The sequence below is a fragment of the Cervus canadensis genome, chromosome 2 (assembly GCF_019320065.1).
Source record: "Cervus canadensis isolate Bull #8, Minnesota chromosome 2, ASM1932006v1, whole genome shotgun sequence".
Classification (NCBI taxonomy): domain Eukaryota; kingdom Metazoa; phylum Chordata; class Mammalia; order Artiodactyla; family Cervidae; genus Cervus; species Cervus canadensis.
The window spans coordinates 55,392,694-55,409,803 of NC_057387.1; the positions used below are offsets into that span (position 1 = coordinate 55,392,694).

General features: G+C 40.6%; 1 long non-coding RNA gene and 1 pseudogene across 11 annotated transcripts in view; one reads left to right on the forward strand and one right to left on the reverse strand.

The window, feature by feature from the left end:
* The window catches only part of LOC122436750, a 118,535-nt gene that overhangs the window by 61,760 nt on the left and 39,665 nt on the right, over positions 1-17,110 (forward strand). For all 11 annotated transcript variants that reach the window (XR_006268108.1, XR_006268103.1, XR_006268107.1 and 8 more), the window contains one exon: positions 12,614-12,730. This is a non-coding gene — a long non-coding RNA (uncharacterized LOC122436750). The remainder of the gene's footprint in view (positions 1-12,613; positions 12,731-17,110) is intronic.
* On the reverse strand, positions 9,259-9,900 carry LOC122436749 (annotated as a pseudogene).

Sequence of the window (17,110 nt, forward strand, 5' to 3'; positions counted from 1 at the left end):
GGACATCTGTTGATTGAGTTGCAGCCTGTTAAAAGTAATGCTACAGAAAAATTTAGGATATGACTTCTGTGGCATCCAGTTGGCAATGTACTTAAGAATGTCCATGAATAAGTAAAAGAAAATTTCCTATTATTATATTCCAAGCAAGGTTGTGTTTTGGGCTCCTTTGTCTATTATAGGAAGTCAGGTAAACAAGTTTAGTTTTAAAAAGGAAAGAATTATCTCAATAGGATTATTTCTGACCTTTTAATGCAAGAGAATGATTAATAGAGAATTGTTTCAAGGATGGATTTTCTAGGACAATCTTGGCCAAGATCAGGCCAAGGATTTAGGCTGCTTCATAACCTGCAAGTGCTCTAAACCTACTTGAACCTATAAATAAGAACTGAATGGTGGAGTGTGTGCTCAATCAAGTCACCTTCCTCCTTTTGGGACATCAGTACCCATAAGCAACTCTCTCCTTGTCATTTTCATGCATTTCTTTCTGCAGTGCTTCCTTCCTGCCTTTGTTTCTTCATTCCTTTCAAAATTCAGCTTAAAACTAAATTCTCCCAAGGAGTCTCTGATAAATGCCACACACCTTGATTGTTCCTCTATACTGTCTTCTCCATTAATCTGTGTGTTTTTTGTTTTTGTTTTTGTTTTTTTGCTAGGCGTGGTCTATTCCTCTGTAGGCTATATAATTAGGATGATTGTGTTATTAAGAATAAGATAGTAAGAATCATTTGGAGGGATCCTGCAGCTTGCTGGATCTCAGTTCCCTGGCCAGGAATTGAAACCCCAGAATCCTAACAATGAGGCCATCATGAAACTCCTACAAACTAATTCCTACCATCAGGCAACTAGGAAACACTGGTCTTATCCTTATGCCTGCTAAGTTGCTTCGGTTGTGTCCAACTCTTTGTGACCCCATGGACTGTAGCCTGCCAGGCTCCTCTGTCCATGGGATTCTCCAGGCAAGAATACTGGAGTGGGTTGCCATGCCTTCTACCAGGGAATCTCTCCAACCCAGGGGTTGAGCCCGTGTTTCTTATGTCTCCTGCATTGGCAGGAGGATTCTTTACCACTGGTGCCACTTGGGAAGCTTGGATTTGGGATTAGACTGATTAGAATTGAGGCTGGGCTCTAGAAGTTGTTAGCTGTGTGAAGCATTAGACAAGTTACTGTGTTCACAGATGTGGATTTTTAAATCTAGGTTAATACTATTGTAGGGTTGTTCTAGGGAATTAAATGATTCATTGGAGCATTAATACAGTCTAAGTTCTCAGTAAAAGTTGAAAATTATGTTTACATTTGCATGTCACTTTCTTGAGCATGTTACTGTGATTCAAGGTTTGGGTGGTGGGTTTCTTTGGATTTTCTGTAACACTGGTGATTCAGGGTAGAGTGACCCATAAGATTTTACCCTAGCTATGTTGAGAACCTGTTAACCTCTGGAAAACTTTTCTTGCCTCAACAAGATATACCCCCCCCCTTTTTTTTGTCCTCTTTAATTTTATCTGTCACCTCCATTAAATTATAAAAAGATCTTTGAAGTCAGTGACCCAGTCGTACACTTTGTTACACATCGATCCAGTACCTTGTGTAGTGGGCTATCAGCAGAGGGCATTATCTAATAGAACACACATTTATTTCATACAGTTATAGAACCATCATTTCTTGTTTAGGTTACAACAGCTTCTAATGAATCTTGGAGTCTTACACTCTTGCTCGCCTACAGTCCAGTCTCTACACAGCAGCCACTATGATCTTTTAAAAATATAATCATGGGAGAAGGCGAGGGTGGGATGTTTTGAGAGAACAGCATCGAAACATGTATATTATCTAGGGTGAAACAGATCACCAGCCCAGGTTAGATGCATGAAACAAGTGCTCGGGCCTGGTGCACTGGGAAGACCCAGAGGGATCGGGTAGAGAGGGAGGTGGGAGGGGGGATCGGGATGGGGAATACATGTAAATCCATGGCTGATTCATGTCAATGTGTGACAAAAACCGCTACAATATTGTAAAGTAATTAGCCTCCAACTAATAAAAAATAAATGAAAAAAAAAAAACTAGATAGATAGCTTTGTATTTCATTGGGTTGGAAGTGATAATTGAAACATTACTTTGGATGAAATAAATTATTTCTGTTAGGAAAAATATATATATAATCACAGACTATCATTTTCTTTTGAAATCTCCCAATTCTCCCCATGGTATTTAAAATAAAATAAAAACTTACCATAATTTTGTAAGCCCTACCTGATCTGGGCTGGGTCTGTCTGACCTCATCTCCTGTCATTCACTTCCTGGATCATTACATTCCCGTAACTTTGCTGTTTCTCCTGCCTGGGTTTTTTCCCCCCTAGATCTTCCCATCATTAAGCCCAGATGTCATCTTCTCAAAGACCTTCCTTCCCCTCCCTGTTCAAAGTTTTCCTCCCATCCGTTTCTATCCCATTAGCCTGCTTTATTTAACTCTGATCCTTTACCCACTGTCTGATATTGTACTTACCAGTCACTGATGTTAGCTTGCTTGTTTATTGGAAGCTCCATGAGAGCAGGCATCTTGCCCATCTTGTATCCCAGCACTGGGGATAGAACATGGCCCACTGCATGCGCTGCGTATATATTTGTCAACCTGATAAATGAGCGTTACAGATAAAGAACATCTATAGACTCTAGTAGATTTCAACACTTTTCTAAAGTGGAAGACTTCTAAAAAGTCTTCCCTGGTGGCTCAGACAGTGAAGAATCTGTCTTCAAATCAGGAGACCTGAGTTCAATCCCTGGGTTGGGAAGATCCCCTGGAGAAGGAAATGGCAACCCACTCCAGTATTCTTGCCTGGAGAATCCCATGGACGGAGGGGCCTGGCAGATTACAGTCCGTGGGGTCGCAAAGAGTCAGACATTACTGAGCGACTTCACTTTCACGTCAAAGAAAATATTTGGTTTTAAATAATTAATTTGTATGTTTGTCCAGTTCTTTTCACTCATTTCTTGATGATTAATAAGACTCTATACACATAGAAAGTTATTAGCAAATACTTGGCAATTTAAAGAATCCTTGTTCAACAAAAACTACCACCAGGGGGAACTCCATCTTCTGACCAGTAGCTGTGGACAGGGAAAATCTGGCTGGAGGAGAAGCAGAGCTGACCCCAGGGGACAAGGGCAGGTGAGAGATGCTGAGCGCGGCTCCTCTGGAGTTCCCTACTGCTTCGGAGAGAGAGCGGTAGGAAGCAGAAGACGCAGGGTCGTCACCGAAGCACTCAGAGGAGAGGCAGGGAGAGCGGGCTCATTAATGCCTTCCAGGGCTACAGTGAGAGGCAGCCTGGCCTGGAGCAACCCCGGGCCAGTGGCTGCAGCGCTGCAGAAGGGATGGCAGCGACGGCGGTACCACAGGATCACTATCTCAGGGAGGTGCGGACCTGGGACGCAGCCTTCCATGAGGGGCAGGCCGTAAGGGGCTTGGGAAGGAGGCAACGACTGAGAGATTACGCTTTTATAATCTTACTTTTTTTAAACTTTTTAAAAACCAGTGTCATAAAACATCTACATAGGAACAGTTACTGATACATTCAGTTACACTAACATTATATGGTTTCAATTCAGTAATTTTCCATTAAGAAATATTTTTTCTACCTACTCCAGTGCCCTCCGTTTTCCTTCAGATGAGACAAAGAGGGCTTGGCAGAAATTACTCATTAGGTTGTAACCATTCTTCTTTCTCCTTAAAATTGCTATGCATTTATAGAATTTATTGATTCCTTTAATACTTCAATTTTTATGCCACTTTATATACAGCACCTGATTATGGAGAAAAGGAAAAGCAAAGCACAAATAAGGAAGGATATATGATATCTTTAACAATCTATTTTCTGATTCCCTGTGAATACCAGTCAACCCGGATCTCACACATGTTTCACCCTTGACTGTAGGTGTGCGAAAAGACTTACTGGTCTCGTGCATTTTATGTGTATGTTGTTGATTCCTGGGTTTTGACTCCTCTAAATAAACACAGCAAGACTCATTTACAAGGGTACATATGCCTCTATTCAACCAGAAGAAAATCCATAGCTAGATGTAGAAAAACAATGATGTTAAAAATACTCTAACTTCACGTTGTATTAGGCTGAGATTTTCTGAGGTAAAGTTCTTTAAAGTTAGAAGGGTTCCTGAAAAGTTTGCAGTGGATGTGGAAAGCACATTAAGTACTGCTCCAGGAAACATTATATAGATGAAATGCTTTAATCTACTAGCATAAATGCTTTCTTAATTCTTTCCCAGTGGTCTTTTGGAATGTGTTTTATTTGCTCTTGACTAAAGTCTGGATGCCAAGATGCAGGAAATATATTCCTTACAGAGCAGGTGTCTGTTTAATCCCCAGGTATGATCTTATAAGCCAGCTTAGCTAGAGATGGCCTGGTGGGAGCCTATAAAATGTTTATACTGTAACTGCAGGTCCCATAATAGGTCTAGAGTAGTTAGGTTGCTGCTACACTGCTCCGTCCACCCAAAACAAGAACTCCTAAAGGGGCTTCCCTAGTGGCTCAGTTGGTAAAGAATCTGTCTGCAATTCAGGAGGCCTGGGTTTGATCCCTGGGCCGGGAAGATCCCCTGGAAAAGAAAGTAGCAACCCACTCCAGTACTTTGCATGGGGAATTTCATGGACAGAAGAGCCGGGCAAGCTACAGTCCATAGGATCACAGAGTTGGACAAGACTGTGTGACATTCACTTTCACTTTCAAAGGGTGCCATGTGTAGGCCAGTAAGAAACCCCAGTAAGACAGTAGGCGCTAGAGCAGTTGTGAGGAGATAGCCCACTGCCAAGGGCAAAGGAGAAGGCCCAGCAAGATGGTAGGAGGGGCGAATTCATGTTTAGAATCAAACCCCATTTCTGCCAGAGATGCTCAGAGGCTCAAACAAACCTTGTGCACACCCGGACCCAGGGTCCCCACAGAGACTGAGACAGAACAGTGTTTGAGCATCTCATGTGGAGGTATGGGTCAGCAGTGGCCTGCCACAAGGACAGAGGCTCTGGGTGCAGCAGACTTGGGTATGACATAAGCCCTTTTGGAGGAGGTCTCCATTAACCACACCATAGAGCTGCCAGGCCTTACACAGAACTGGGGAAACAGACTCTTGGAGGGCACAAACAGAACCTTGTGTGCACCGGGACCCAGGAGCAGTGACCCCACAAGAGACTGACCCAGACTTACCTGTGAGTGTCCAGGAGTCTCTGGCAGAGGCGTGGGTCAGCGGTGGCCTGCTGCAGGGTTGGGGGCACTCAGTGCAGGGGTGCATGCATGGGACCTTTTGAAGGAGGTCACCATTATCTTCATTACCTCACCATAGTTTGGCCCCAGGTAAATAGCAGGGAGGGAACACAGCTCCACCCTTCAACAGAAAATTGGATTAAATTTACTGAGCATGGCCCCACCCATCAGAACAAGACCCAGTTTCCCCTTCAGTCAGTCTCTCCCATCAGGAAGCTTTCATAAGCCTCTTACCCTTCTCCATCAGAGGGGAGACAGACTGAAAACCACAGTCACAGAAAACTAACCAATCTAATCACTTGGACCACAGCCTTGTCTAACTCGATGAAACTATGAACCCTGCCATGTAGGGCCATCCAAGACAGACAGGTCATGGTGGAGAGTTCTGACAAAAAGTGGTCCACTGGAGAAGGGAATGGCAAACCACTTCAGTATTCTTGCCTTGAGAACCCCATGAACAGTATGAAAAAGCAAAAAGGTATGACACTGAAAGATGAACTCCCCAGGTCAGTAGGTGCCCAATATGCTACTGGAGATCAGTGAGAAATAACGCCAGAAAGAATGAAGAGATGAAGCCAAAGCAAAAACAACACCCAGTTGTGGATGTGATTGGTGATGGAAGTAAAGTCCGATGCTGTAAAGAGCAATATTGCATAGGAACCTGGAATGTTAGGTCCATGAATCAAGGAAAGTTGGAAGTGGTCGAACAGGAGATGGCAAGAATGAACATCGACATTTTAGGAATCCGTGAACTAAAATGGACTGGAATAGGTGAATTTAACTCAAATGACCATTATATCTACTACTGTGGGCAAGAATCCCTTAGAAGAAATGGAGTAGCCATCATAGTCAACAAAAGAGTCTGAAATGCAGTACTTGGATGCAATCCCAAAAATGACAGAATGGTCTCTGTTTGTTTCCAAGGCAAACCATTCAATATCACAGTAATTCAAGTCTGTGTTCCAAACAGTAATGCGGAAGAAGCTGACGTTGAACAGTTCTATGAAGACCAACAAGCTCTTCTAGAATTAACACCCCAAAAAGATTTCCTTTTCATTATAGGGGACTGGAATGCAAAAGTAGGAAGCCAAGAAACACCTGGAGTAACAGGCAAATTTGGCCTGTTACAGAATGAAGCAGGGCAAAATCTAATAGAGTTTTGCCAACAGAATACACTGGTCATAGCAAACAGCCTCTTCCAACAACACAAGAGAAGACTCTACACATGGACATCACCAAATGGTCAACACTGAAATCAGACTGATTATATGCTTTGCAGCCAAACATGGAGGAGCTCTGTACAGTCGGCAAAAACAAGACCAGGAGCTGACTGTGGCTCAGATCATGAACTCCTTATTGCCAAGTTCAGACTTAAATTGAAGAAAGTAGGGAAAATCGCTAGACCATTCAGATATGACCTAAATCAAATCCCTTATGACTATACAGTGAAAGTGATAAATGGATTTAAGAGACTAGATCTGATAGACAGAGTGCCTGATGAACTATGGACAGAAGTTCATGACACTGTATAGGAGACAGGGATCAAGACCATCCCCAAGAAAAAGACATGCAAAAAAAGCAAAATGGCTGTCTGAGGAGGCCTTACAAATAGCTGTGAAAAGGAGAAAAGCAAAAGGCAAAGGAGAAAAGGAAAGATATACCCATTTGAATGCAGAGTTCCAAAGAATAGCAAGGAGAGATAAGAAAGCCTTACTGAGTGATCAGTGCAAAGAGGTAGAAGAAAACATAGAAGTGGAAAGACTAGAGATCTCTTCAAGAAAATTAGAGATACCAAGGGAACTTTTCATGCAAAGATGGGTTAGATAAAGGATAGAAATGGTATGGAACTAACAGAAGCAGAAGATGTTAAGAAGAGGTGACAAGAATACACAGAAGAACTATACAAAAAAGATCTTCATGACCCAGATAATCACAATGGTGTGATCACTCACCTAGAGCCAGATATCCTGGAATGTGAAGTCAAGTGGGCCTTAGAAAGCATCACTATGAATAAAGCTAGTGGAGGTGATGGAATTCCCATTGAGCTATTTCAAATCCTAAAAGATGATGCAGTGAAAGTGCTGCACTCAATATGCCAGCAAATTTGGAAAACTCAGCAATGGCCACAGGACTGGAAAAGGTCAGTCCCAAAGAAAGACAATGCCAAAGAATGCACAAACTACTGCACAATTGCACTCATCTCACATGCTAGTAAAATAATGCTCAAAATTCTCCAAGCCAGACTTCAACAATATGTGAACCATGAACTTCCAGATGTTTAAGCTGGTTTTAGAAAAGGCAGAGGAACTAGAGATCAAATTGCCAACCTCTGTTGGATCATCGAAAAAGCAAGAGAGTTCCAGAAAAACACCTATTTCTGCTTCATTGACTATGCCAAAGCCTTTGACTGTGGATCACAACAAACTGTGGAAAATTCTGAAAGAGATGGGAATACCAGACCACCTGACCCGCCTCCTGAGAAATCTGTATGCAGGTTAGGAAGCAACAGTTAGAACTGGACATGGACCAACAGACTGGTTCCAAATAAGAAAAGGAGTACGTCAAGGCTGTATATTGTCACCCTGCTTATTTAACTTCTATGCAGAGTACATCATGAGAAATGCTGGTCTGGAAGAAGCACAAGCTGGAATCAAGATTGCTGGGAGAAATATCAATAACCTCAGATATGCAGATGACACCACCCTTGTGGCAGAAAGTGAAGAAAAACTAAAGACCCTCTTGATGAAGGTGAAAGAGGAGAGTGAAAAGTTGGCTTAAAGCTCAGCATTCAGAAAACTAAGATCATGGCATTCGGTCCCATCACTTCATGGCAAATAGATGAGGAAACAGTGGAAACAGTGGCAGACTTCATTTTTTTGGACTCTAAAATCTCTGTAGATAGTGGCTGCAGCCATGAAATTAAAAGATGCTTACTCCTTAGAAGGAAAGTTATGACCAACCTAGAGAGCATATTAAAAAGCAGAAACATTACTTTGCCAACAAAAGTCTGTCTAGTCAAACAATGGTTTTTCCAGTAGTCATGTATGGCTGTGAGAGTTGGACCATAAAAAAAACTGAGCACCGAAGAACTGATACTTTTGAACTGTGGTGTTGGAGAAGACTCTTGAGAGTCCCTTGGACGGCAAGGAGATCCAGCCAGTCCATCCTAAAGAAAATCAGTCCTGAATATTCATTGGAAGGACTGATGCTGAAGCTGAAACTCCAATACTTTGACCACCTGATGCAAAGAATTGACTCATTTGCAAAGTCCCTGCTGCTGTGAAGGATTGAAGGTGGGAGGAGAAGGGGACAACAGAGGATGAGATGGTTGGATGGCATCTCTGACTCAATGGATATGAGTTTAGGTAAACTCCGGGAGTTATTGATAGACAGGGAGGCCTGGTGTGCTGCATTCCATGGGTTTGCAAAGAATTGGACACGACTGAGCGACTGAACTGAACTGAACTGAAATGTAGGCCTAGCAATATAAAAACTAAGAGACAAATCCATATTCTCACCATTTTCTTTGTCTAATTACTCAACTAAATTCAACCACCTTCCTGGAAATGAATATCAGAGAAAGGTATACTCAGAAATGTGTTGTTGGGAGTAGCTACCTTACCACTTTCCACAGTGTAATGGCTCCTTTCTCCATTCCATTAATAATTAAGTTTATAGTTAAATCCAATACTGGCAGAGTAAATTGTGGGGAGAACTGAGCATGGAGAATAAACTTATCTTTTGTAATAAGGCCTCTTTTGAGTAATTCTCTATTGAATTTCTCATTTTATCCACAGGGTCTCTCAAAGGGAATACTCACAAGGTGCATCTTCTGCAGTATTTACAGGACTCTTGGGCATATATTCAGTACTTGAGCCTACTTGGACTTCTGAGGACAGAGAATAGTTTGATTGAGAAGACATAGTCAACTATGGACTATGTAACTATTCTTTTCTCAACTGGCAACCTGAGAGATATGAGAAGGAATGATGGACCTTTACAGTGATGCACTTAGGAATTTGTTAACTGCATTTTGGAAGTCAGTTTAAGAGTAAGCAGTGTTGATGGATTTAGCATGGACTATCTCCTTAACTGTTATAGTTATCCAGCTATACCACAACCAGAAAGACACCAATTAGAAATTTGCTTAAGGAATTCAGGTATGGGAGTGGCTCCACTCAGTTTTTGTTCAGGTTAACTGCTTGGTGGCAAGTCACAGTGCTCTATTTAGAGTGGAAGCTGGCTGGGATTCATAAGGGGTTTTCGAAAGGTGGGACTCCACAAGAAGCTAGAGGAGGCCATTCAGAAATTGGTTCCAGTTTGGGCACATAGTGGAATCAATGGAAGAGTCTTAGACCCATCTCTCCGAGTATATGGACTGGTGTGCTAGCATCCAAGAGTTTAACATGGTGTAACTAGGAATTTAGGATATAAAGGTTTCTAAGTTGTAGAATGTTTTTAAATGGTATTTAACCTGCCAGACAAGACTATCAAGAGATGTTAGGTTGGGTACCATAGGGTCCCCTTCTTCAAAGGAATCCCACTCACTGTCAAAACTGTCACTGAGGTAATTAGCATTTTCTTCTTCCTCACTTTTTGGTTCTGATAAGGAGTTGGAAGACGGATTTCTAGGAACCATTAGAAGAGACCAACAGGATAGGGGAAAAAAGTTACTAGAAAAAGGTGGCAATCTAAGCCAGTAAAATCCTAACACAGGCAAATAGAAGCAAAGAGGAGAAATCCTTTTAATAGGTTCATTTGGCTGTTCCTCAGTCTGTTTCACACACAGAGTGCCCCTGACTCACACCACGGTGCCGTTCTACAAGATAATGTTCTTCACTTACGAAAAAGACAGCTCAGTTCCTCAGGACCAGTTCAGTGTATAAAATTAGTCACTGGCCAGTGGCACAGGTCAGAGTCTCTCCTTCAAGTCCTGGCTACCCAAGAAGAGAAGCGGCCTCATCTAGGCAAGCTGATTTTCTTAGCATGGTCTCAGTTGGTCGTGATATTATGAAGAGACACTTTGTGTGCACTTTTTTTGACAGGAATAGTATATCTATTTGGCAATGAAAAGAAACAGCCTTCTTTGTCTGCTGGTGCAGCAACTTTTGTGCAGTGGGATGGTGGGATGGGTTGTGAAGGATCTGTCTGGTGTGCACAGATCTGACATTTTCCGTAGGTGGTGCAAATGCCCTTGGAAACGAGTGACATAGTTGTTGGACTGTCTGGAAAGGCAGTCTTAACTCATGGATGATCCTCACCTCATCTCTAGCCACAAGACCCTACTAGGCCTAATGCCATCAGCTCTGTTCCCCATAGTCTTAATTTTTTTTTTAATGTAAAACTGAGATTGCCTTAAGTTTGCAACTGACATATTTAGATTAAAATTTCATTCAACAGCATACATATTAATATACAAACTTCCAAATCATCTAAATGTTTGCAGTCACTGTGTAGCTCCATTAAAATGTATGTTTAGAAAAATGGTAACGATAACCCTATATGCAAAACAGAAAAAGAGACACAGATGTACAGAACAGAATTTTGGACTCTGTGGGAGAAGGCGAGGGTGGGATGTTTCGAGAGAACAGCATCGAAACATGTATACTCTCTATGGTGAAACAGATCACCAGCCCAGGCTGGATGCATGAGACAAGTGCTCAGGCCTGGTGCACTGGGAAGACCCAGAGGGATCGGGTGGAGAGGGAGGTGGGAGGGGGGATCGGGATGGGGAACACATGTAAATCCATGGCTGATTCATGTCAATGTATGACAAAAACCACTACAATATTGTAAAGTAATTAACCTCCAACTAATAAAAATAAATGGAAAAAAAAAACACAAAAAAACAAAAAAAATGTATGTTTACATTATACTTTAAATCTGTATTTCCTTGGGACATACTCATATCTTATGAGAATAGAAAGCTTGCCTAAGGCTTCTACTATAATGGAAATGGAAACATTGCTAACATCTGAATCATGTTTAGTGTAAAAAAGAAAATTGGGACCATCTGAACACTCAGTATCCTTTCATGGCATAGAATGGTAGAGCATTGGTGTAAAAAGAACCGCTTTTTAAAAAAATATTCAAAGTGTTACTAAGCACCAAAGTCCTTTGTCTTTGGAAACACTATGGCTTTCCCGGTCACTGGCTGTGTGTCATATACCAATAGAGGGCACGATTCATCAGCTGTGGACATTCTTTGCATTCTTAGTGTTGTTCATTGCTGTTTCTTTACCTCATGGACTGGCTGACACCTTTCACTACAATAAGCCCTTGAGTTTATGATCATTGTGCATCAGGTTATTGGGTTGGTGGCTGGCCTTCCAGCTGTCCACGAGCCTGAGCTTGTGAGAAAGCGGTCACGGATGTCAGTGTCACAATGCTGTTCTCTTAGGTTAAATCCAAAACACTGGTGATATCCAAAACCTTCTGGTATAAGAATTATTTTTTTTTATGTTTTCAATTAATGAAGCAGAAATGCAAGCTGTGAGCAATGTCTATAAATAGCCTTGGTTCTTCTATGAGAAATATCTTCAATGTTAGCACCTGCAAGAAGATAGCATGTGTCATATTAGTTTTATAATATTAGTGTTAGTACAGAATGATGGCAGGAAGACAAATCAGGTTGTATTCCCATCCCTATGAAGGCTTGAAGTGTTAGGTTAAATCACATGAAATTGCTATTTGTGTAGAAAATTTTACATGGCTTTAGGAGGCAAGAGGGCCTTCCCCAGTGGCTCTGATAGTAAAGAATCTGCCAGCAATGCAGGAGACCCAGGTTCCATCCCTGGGTTGGGAAGATCCCCTGGAGAAGAGAATGGCAACCCACTCCAGTATTATTGCCTGGAGAATCCCATGGACAGAGGCTATAGTCCATGGGGTTGCAGAGTTGGACAGAACTGAGTGGCTAACACTTTCAGGAGACAAGATACATTTTAATTGTTCTTGTACATCACTGTGAGTTTGTCACACATATTTTAAATTAATGCATATAATTTAAAAGTCAGAACATGAAAGGCAAGATTTGTTTGTTCTCATTCCTGCTGTTTTTACTCTGTCATCGCCCCCTTGCTCTTAAGGAAATGGAGACTCTGCCTAAAAATATATCCTGGTATTTGACTTTCTGTAGCCCCTTGAGAGGTAAACAAATACAAGCACAAATATTACGTACTCAGGTGTGGGTTAAAGTTGTCTTTAGATTTTTCTAACAGTAGTTTAACTCACAGCTGTCTCTTTATGATTTTTATCAATTTTTTTAATAGAGAAGACATTGTCATCACGAGGATGTATTAGAAGTAGTCAAATGCCTTACTCCTCCTCATTCTTCTGTATTTCTCCATTTGCAGTTTCAGCTGTACAGAAAAGGAGCTCTGGCAACTTCTGCTGAGACTTTTCAGTAGGAAAAGCTTCCCCAAAAAAAGCGACAGCTATTTTGAAGGCCAACTTGCTAAAATTATATTCAGGTAAATTAAATTTTAGATGTCATCCTCTACAGCTAAAAGTAAGCACATTTGACTTAATCATTTTAATCAAAAATGTATTTGTATTCAACCGTTCATATATATGAGTCCTCTTGGCTGGATTTAAATTATGTTGACAGAAAACATGCATTTTCTCACATTTTCAAATACCAAGAAAGCTTTAGAACCTATAGCTTGGTTATTTTGGAAGAAAAAATGTGATTCAGCCAAGGCTGATCTTGTTTTTCCTTTATTCTTGAAGCCAGAAGCAATTACTTTTCATTTAGGATCAAGCGGCTATAACATTGCCATTCGTGGCTGAGGCTCCTGGTTTCAGCATGTCTGCTTGGTTCCCAGCCAGTCCTGGGTGTTCAGGTAGCAGCTGGGGATGGGAGTGCCTCTCCAGCCCACATTCCTTGGCTATGAATTTTGCAGCCCTGTTTATCTGATGAGGATCTCCCCACAGTGAGTTGCCCATGACATTGTCACACAGACATTAATGAATGCTATGGAAAGATATTCTTTTTACTCCTGGAATACCAACCAATCCTGACTCTTCCAGTCCCTTCACGCTGGCTGATGACCACAAAGGCCTGGTACTAAGATGAGATCCAATGAGATCTATCCTACCTAAACCAAATTCTAATGGGATGCCTATATACATCTTCTCTGTGAGACTATCATCCAAACCTGTTCAGCATATTTTTCAACAATTATATTTGCCCAAACACTGACTCTCACTACTCTGTACTTATTGTTTATTGATATTTATACTTTTAATCTGTAAATGCCGCCACTGATTTCAGTACCCAAAGATTCTCTTCCTTCTCTTGAAACTCCTGAATTTACTTGGGATGACTTTAGAGCCTGGCTGTTTCACTATTTCATGTGTCTTTCTTTTGCCTGCCCAAACCAGACTGTGAATTCCTTGAGAGAGGGGCTCCCAAAAACTGCAACACCTTATACAGACAGATAGACAGGAGAAAAAATATTTGGACAGAAAGACCTTTGTTGTTCTTAGTAATCCAGAAAATTTGTCTAAACTTGTTCAGAACACTCTAGACATAGGCTGTAATAAACATATGGCTCCTCTCCTTTCCCCTGCCTGCCCTCTGCTGGAATGGCTCACCAGCAGTAAGATGACCGGAGGAGGATGATATTTGGGGAACATGGGAAGATACAGGGCTTGTCTGGCTGAAAGGCTGCCTGAATAACTGTGAGTTGAGTCCGCAACCTGGATCTTCGGAACTCTGCATTATGTGCCCTGGGATGACTAGCAGACTCATTACAAGACCCCTTATGAGTTCAACCATGCACGGGGATTCTCCCTGCTAGCGTGAGAGTGACCAAGTAATCTTGGGTGTCCTCCTCCTCTTCTATATTCGCTTCATCTCCAGAACCTCCCAATAGATGGCAGGTAGCTAAGCTAGGTGGTGCCCCCTCCCAAACACAAATGCCCTTTCCTGTTCACAAGCCCCTCAAAGCCTTCACCACCTTCACATATATCAGGCATTGACAGGGATCTGGCAAGGCTGCCAGTTTGGGAATGCGATTCAGGAGGTAAGTTTGAAACTGTAGCAGGGTTTTCTGTTTCGAAGGGCAGAAGGATATGGCAGCCGCTGAGGCGGCCCATTTGCCCTTGGAGAGGAGGTGTAAGAGTGTCTGATCCCTGGACCACCTCTCTCTCTTGCTGGCCCAGGCCGTGTCTGGGCAGTCCCCTTCTTCCTCCTGCTGTTACTCAGGAGGCTAGATGTTATGAAAAAGAGAAGGAAAAACATGTTTTTCTGCTTTTTTATTATTAAAAGAGGGCACTTTCTGGGAAGGCAGAATCCATTAGCTGAATCCATTTCAGTTTCAATGGTTAATTAATTTAGGCAACTTTAATGCACTTTTATTATGTAGCCTTTAAGAGCTATTCTGGTAAATGTCCATCCCATAAATATTAGCACTACTTTATATGTATGATATTCTTTTTGGAAGGGTGAATCTGAATTATTATCCAGGTACTAACTTGCACACAACGCTGTCCAGGCAATCCAAAAATGCTTCCTCATAGTTTGAACATTGTTCAATACATTTTGAAGTGGGAAAAAAACTGTTCAGATTTGACCCTACATTTTAAGTTGTGGAGAAATCAGCCTGGTTGCCTCCCAAAACATAATTTTGAAAACCAGTTTTGCCATACTATGAACTGAATAATTGATTTCCCCATTTCATTCTGTAAATTAAACACGGCTTTGAATTACTAGAAGAAATAGCGCAGTTAGCCAATAAACCTTTCTTATACAATGACAACATTTTAATTTATTATATACATTAGCATTTATTCATGCCTAAGATTTCATCAATCAATTTTCTATATAAAAAAGATGTCTCTGGAAACAACAGTGGAGAAGTGCTGAGTTCCAAAAGCAATGTTGTGAAAGGCAGCAGGGCCAGAGTTCTGGGCACACGTTTAACTAAATTATAGTCAATAACTTTGCGGCTCCAAGTATAAGCCCACATTTTTTAAAGTATCCACCTTATGAACTGACTCTCCTGGAATGTCAGAATTTTAAAAAGAAACTATTTACTTTTCACTGTTTAAGAGGTCGGCTCTATTTGTTCAGAATTACAGCAACCTCTGTTATTATTTTAAAATATTTATTTTGCCACTTTGACAGGCTTCTTCTGCACTGCTCTTGGGTTTTAATTTTGTTTGCAGTAGTACATTTCAATAGTTGGCTTCAGATTAAATGAATGTTAGTACTATGTGATGATTTTATTAATTAGTTGTTTTGAAAACTATTTTAAGCTGAGCGTTACTCCATTATAGAAGCTCTAAGAATCAGTACTATCAGGTAGGTGTTAATTTAAAATTATTTATTCATTTCATTAATTTAACAAAATTATATTTAACACATATCAGGACTGAGTAGTCCACAGGCAAGATAGGCATAGTGCCTGGAGGCCACAGTACTTTTAGGGAGCTGTGCAAATGTTTTCATTTCTTTTAAAACCAAAAGAAAAATTAACTTTTAGGTTAAAAAATATTAAAATATGTAATACTAATATACTTACCTTTATACCAACATGGTAATAAAATACAATTTTTAACATGTCTTTTAATGAAAGAAGTCTATGTAAACTAAAGTTCCCAGGACGTATGAAAATGATAGTGTAACCTATGCCATATTTCAGCTATGTTAGATTCTAGAGATAAAAAGATGAGTGGGACACAATTTCTGTTCCCAAAGTACTCACAGCTAATGAAGAAAATGGACATAAAATAGGTATTTATAATGTGGTTTCCTTGAAATTGTTTGGAATAGTCATTATAGCCTGAAGAGCAACAGAGTTTTACTACAAAATGTCATTCAATGCATAGACTGAGTCTTTTCCTTCTTTTAGTTAAATTTTACCAAAATAGGATTTGTATATATTTAAATGATACATATACAGCATTAATATATGTTTGTTCCTTTCAAACACTGCTGATATTGTCATTTGGATCTGTAAGTAAAAATCTTCATATCTTATAAGCATACTGCATTACCAGGACCATGAAGGAAACGCCAGATCTTAGGTATTAATGGTTCAATGGCAAAAATGAGAACTTCAGTTCTCCCATGCTTAGCAAAGGACTTATATCCTTCTGAGTTTTATTGAGGCTTTAGACATGGAACAGAATCTTGGCTGCACTTTCTCTCTTCATAAAATTTCTCATATATATGAGATTCAGCACTTTTTCAATTACTCTTTCTATGCCATAATTGAGGTAGTTAGAATGTTCTCCTTAACCTAAATCTTCCTTGTTAATATTTAGGTCCACTTCCACTTTTTTGTTGTCAATTGGAGAATGATTTTTTTACCATTTTCAACTTTACCTGCATTATCTTATTACGCACACAACTTTTCAAATAAGCAGGACATCATGGGACACTGGAAAGAGCACAGGCTCAGACAAACCTGGGTGTGAACCAGAATCATGTCTCTCAAACTATATGACCTTGGTTACCTTATTTAAACTCATTGCATCCCAGCATCCTCATCTATATAAAATGGGGATCATTATGAATGTGTTAGAAAATTGCTGTAAAAATTAGAATAATATATGTTAAGCATTAGGCCAGTACCTGGAATATGGTAGATGGCTAAACAAGTAGCTGCTGTTATTATTTACCATACTTTACAAATTAAGAAACTGAAACACAGACATATTAAATGACTTTGGTCAAGGTTGGGGGCTATGGTACCCAGTTATTACTAGGAAATTGGAGGCTTGCTTTTGATCAAAATTGAGAATGAAGTCGTAGGACACAAAGAAAGTGCAGAAGCAAGAAGGACGGAAAGAACACTGACATCAAAGCAACCAGGTAATCTGTGTATTTATTGAACACACTG